Genomic DNA, 5,271 nt, shown 5'->3' with positions numbered 1-5,271 from the left:
CAGGTTCTTAATTACAGTAGGGAACATCAGATGCCAAACCTAATTTTTTGACACGTAAATAAGTTACTTTTATTTATTCATTGTGTGTGTGTGTGTGTGTGTGTGTGTGTGTGTGTGTGTGATATGATTGAATATGTATTATCTAGTAGTCATTGCATGTTCTGTTGGTTACATGAATTTATTCTAACCCATACTACATGTTTTAGTTGTGTATAATGTGTACCAATTTCTTGCTATAGTTAGTGTTTTTAGCTAGTCAGCCTAGTTTAAGCTCTTTCTAGTCAATTTGTAGCTTTTAGTCAATTCCTTTATGTACGCCCAGCCAATTCATTGTTATGTAAGATTATGCAATATGCAATTTTAGTTGCTAGTTTTTTATTATTCTAATAAATGACAAATTCACACAATGGTATTCTTTCTTATTTTTTTTCATTTATGATATACAGCAAAAACAAGCTGCAAATTACAAGAATTGCCTTTCTTACATTCTCTGGGCAAAATTGTGGATGTAGATATGGTCCGTGTGCTCTACTGTGACATAGAATCTTGCACCATATATAAATTAAAATCAATTAAAAACATGCTAACTTTGTAAGAGCAAATAATTGATATACTCATAGTTAAGCTGCACTTACGAGAAAATTATTGATTTTGTTAATTAACAATAGTTACTGGGGTTTCTATTTTTGCATATCAGACGACATTCGAAGAAAGGATAAATAACGAGCAAATGTAGAGGAACCCGTTTCTCTGCATTATTTAGAAGATGTAACAGACACCAACAGACACCAACAAGATAATGTGGATAGCAATGTACCATACATGTAGTGGCAATGGTAACAAAACAGAAATATAAACCTACATTATGGGAGTATCATGGTGCAATGATTTCTTGTTTGAATAGGAAAAAAACCGTGAAAATAACGAACAGTGATCAACCTCATAACTCTTAACTCCTATAGAAAATACAAGAAATCATAGTAGGGCAAATACGGACCCACGGACACACCAGAGGTTGGATCAGGTGCCGTGGAGGAGTAAGCATCACTGTCAACCAGTCACACCTACCGCGAGCCCTTTATCTTGATCGGAGAAATTCGTAGTTAAAATGAACACCGGTAGGTAGAAAACGGGCCCCCTGTGCCCACGAGGAATCCACCATCAACACAAGGAATTATAGCGCTTGGGTTCGAATCTGCCATTAAAGAGTAAAGGTATAGAATTCCAAGTATAGGGCTCCCTTCCCAAGTTCACCGATGAAAAATGACAAACCATATGGTATAAAATTCGATTCTGTATTCTAATATATTCATACGCAACCAGTCTACGTGACGAAAAAGGGTATGTCCTAAGATGGTTCCTACGATATAACTTAAAAAGAGTTAGGAATATCCTGAGATCAACTTAGGACATATATCTTAGGATGTAGATCGATAATATCCATCATTATCAAGTGGTTCCGCATCTGGATTATAATTAATCATCGACGTTATGTAAATGGAAGCCATCTGAATTCGCCATTTAAAGCCAAGAGGGATAAATCTGCGTAATGCTACAAAACACCATAGTGGACGATTTTGAACGTTATCCATTGTCACATTCAAATACATTGAGAAAGACACATACGTATTCTCTGTACTTCCTACTGCTATTAAAGTGCTTACATTTTACCAGCTAACATAATAGTTTTTCACAGCAAGTATGCTGTAACTTTTGCCTTTGTTCTGCTTTTCTGAAGTATGCTGTAACTTATTGCCTTTGTTCTGCTTTTCTGAAGTGAGTTTTATTTAATGATTGTAAACGTATTTTCTTTGTTTAAACGTTCCCAAAGCTTCCATTTACTGCTATATATTTGTTGTGCTTAAATTGTTTGTTTACATACTGGTTTAATTTTTACATGGACGTGTTCGCTAGTCCCGTTTCTAAAATTACGGCGTGGAGTATTGGCCATATTTATGTTTCGTTCTTAGAAACGTGTTGTGTAACTCATGGATATAAAAAAAACAGAGTTTTGAGTATTCTAAGTAATATATAATTTAAAGTAACATATATTATATTTAAGAAATAATAATCGCGTTTTCATGGAAGTTGCAGGATAACTTCCTTGGTCTATGCGAGAGAATAGACTAACTGGAACAATATTCCATGAAGACTCAATTCTTAAAATCCTAAAATTCAGAAGAATACCAGAACAAATAACTTTGAAAGATTTAGACAAGAAAATCCTGAAAATGATCAACAAATTGGTTTTTGGGTCTACTGGCGTATCCTTGAAGTCAACTACTATTAATGTCCATCAACTGGGACCAACTCCCACACCTAGCCATCCGCCATGAGACATCCTTGTCAAATACAGAGATGGGGTCCAAACGCTCGTCAACAAAAAATTGAAATCCTTTCATCACAATTCATATAATTCCTACAAAACATGTGTAAATGAAGCTCTCACTCGTAAAAGAGTGCAACTATTCACAAAACTATAGGCCCGGTCAAGTTTCTTAAAAAATGGAGATACCCCATATTTGAAGTGATATTACATGTGTAAAAATGTGTAGAATAATTTTAGGATACATTTCAAGTGTAGCTGAGTACTTAGTGAAAAAAATGATATGCAACATGTAGGTGTCACCATGATGCCTAGTATATAGATGGGTGCAAATGCGAAACTAAGACACGTGGTCAGCAGCTGAAGAAATTCAGACTAAAACCTAGAGGGTCCAGGAAAAGGTAGGTAGCTCAGAGGGAAGGTGGATGGCCCCATATAACAGGTAGATTTTCAAGAAGGTCAGACAGGGTTCTTGATTGTGCATAGCGTCTATATCCCCTCGCTTGGTACTGTGGTGGTGTGGGGGTGGTGCGGATTTAGCCCAAATGACAGAAAATCAGAGCAAGAAGGGGACACCTGCTCAGGGCATGTTTTGTGCAGCAACACCTGCATGTATGGATGACATTTAATTTAGGGCCCTAATTTAATAACTACACTAATCTGAAATACAAATATTGAGAAAACATGGTTGTATGATTTTTCATTAACCTGTCATAACCTGACTTAATTGTATACCCCCTTCCCACATGTTGAAAAACCAAAAAAACTGTCCTCTGCCACCTTTAAGAAAATGATATTTTTTTCAAACCCCTAGAATTCAGCCAATTTATGATTTTTAGGAAGTTAAATGTATCACATATTGGATACCATGTTTTTTTTCAATACATGTATTTCATAAGTGTCACAGTAGTTGTCAACTAAGTCAAGGGGGTAAGCTAAGTCATATAGTAAGGAAAACCAGAATCTGGTCAAGTTTCATAGTAACAAAAGGTCACATGTAAATCAGCTTAGTGGTTAAAATAAGGGTATTTTAGGTACTTTATATACCCTCTATACTTTATATATAGATTACATGTAGATTTACATGTTGTACATGTAATCAACAGATTTTACTCAATTACAGGTCTCCAATACAGAATATCATAACCATCACACTTATTCACAGCACCATGGCACACATTTATGAAATAGCACTTACAGACAGAGAAACGAGTCATTTTAAAGACATTTTCACACAAAAAACACAGTTAAGACCATTTTGTCATTTATGGATAGGTGCTGTCAACAAGGATGGCTATGGCATTTATCGTCCAAGTTTTAGAGGAAAACAAATTAAGGTTACAGTTCACAGATTTATTTTCTAAATTAATAACCTGGATAATTTTGACACACACATGCACATATCACACTTATGCCATAACAAACAGTGCATAAAGTTATCACATTTGTCCATGGAACCACAGTCAGTAAACAATTCGCGGAAGTCTTGTGTCGCCGAGGGGCAATGCATTGGTCATGGGGTATACAGACAGTGTCTCTTTCAGTTCGTTGGAGGTGGAGGGTCCTGCATTGTTGTACAGGGACAGTTCTCTGAGTTTTTTGTTGGTTTTTCGTCGTCTCGTCAGGTAACGAGATGCTCGGTATTGGTTGGTTTGTTTGCGCTCACGGTGATACCTGTTCTGTTGGTCTCTCTTGAACATGTTCTTGTAAAATGGTCCACTGGATTTCCATTTCAGGCCCACCTCCTTAGCCAACAGGACTACACTCCTGCCAGACCCATGGGATGCTGAGTGGACTGCTGAGTGACACATGGCGTTAAAGTTCCTGGCCCAAGTTGTGTTCTTGGGAGCATAAGTGAAGACCCGCTGGTGAAGATTCTCACACTTGTTGGTTGTGGCCAGTTGGCAGACCTTCTCTCCGGAATTGTTTACAGATGACAGACTGAATACTGTCCATGTCTGCATAGTCAAGGTCCAGATGTTTTCCGTACGGAAGGAACTTGGTGCTGTAGCCCGGGAGATGGGCTGTGCAGGTAAATGACATTTTCTTACAGTTGTCGTGTAGGCCTGAGAAACATGGCAGAACATTAAGGACTGCATTATCGGCATGGCGCAGGAAAGACTGGTCGGTCCGGCACAGTTTCCTAATCTTGACGAGCTCGCATCGGACCCGGGCTCGGATACAGGTGGCCAGTCTCTGCATGTAGGCATCTCTGTCCTGTCCAGTGGGTAACATGGTTCTAAGTCGGATGTGTCGTACATTTTTTTGCAGGGTTCTTAGCTTGTGGATGAAGCAGTGGTAGTGCTGAATTGGTACTTCATTCTCTCTAGAATAGTCCCTTATGGTCTTTTGGATCTGAGCACTGGCATCACTGGTAATGGAACGAGGTTGAAGTATGTTGTGATTTTGAATAAAGTCCAAATTTTTTCTTAACAATTTTGATTCACTGGAAGCAATGGTGTCTTCAGAGTTGTAGTTTTTTTTGCATTGTTCATGATTTTCACAATTCCTCTTGCAGCATAACTTATTGGCAGTTTGGAGGGCCAAAACCAGTTTTCGGGAGGTGTTGTTTTCCACCACCGGACAGAAACTCTGGGTTGCTGCCTCGAATCCTGCCTGCGGCCTGTTGTTGTAAGAGGTGTCAGTCTCGATGTGGACTTCGTTTCCTCGACCGAGAAGTTGGTTGACACGTCGGACATACCGCTGATTGTCGATCATCGAGGCTACATTGATTTCCTCCACTGTGTCACACATCTGATTGAGTTTCCGCTGCAGACCACGGCTGTCAGGTGGATTTATGTTGAGGCAACACATCAGGAATCGTGCATCAGACACTCCCATCTTAGACTTGGTGAGGGCCAGTACCAGTCCATCATTGAGGCCACCTGATTCCGGTCCTCGTGTCTTCTTGACAGTTGTGTAGAGCTGTATGTCTGGTGAGTGGA

General features: G+C 38.9%; 1 long non-coding RNA gene across 1 annotated transcript; it reads left to right on the top strand.

Annotated features, from left to right (window-relative positions):
- The first annotated feature begins 4,238 nt into the window (after positions 1-4,238).
- On the top strand, positions 4,239-5,058 carry LOC130053994 (uncharacterized). Its single transcript, XR_008802224.1, has 3 exons — positions 4,239-4,358; positions 4,598-4,719; positions 4,845-5,058. It is a non-coding gene; the product is annotated as an uncharacterized LOC130053994 (long non-coding RNA).
- Positions 5,059-5,271: the final 213 nt, after the last annotated feature.

The sequence above is a fragment of the Ostrea edulis genome, chromosome 4, assembly GCF_947568905.1.
Source record: "Ostrea edulis chromosome 4, xbOstEdul1.1, whole genome shotgun sequence".
NCBI lineage: Eukaryota > Metazoa > Mollusca > Bivalvia > Ostreida > Ostreidae > Ostrea > Ostrea edulis.
The sequence above is the reverse complement of the archived record's forward strand: the minus strand, read 5'-3'. Positions and strand labels throughout refer to the sequence as shown.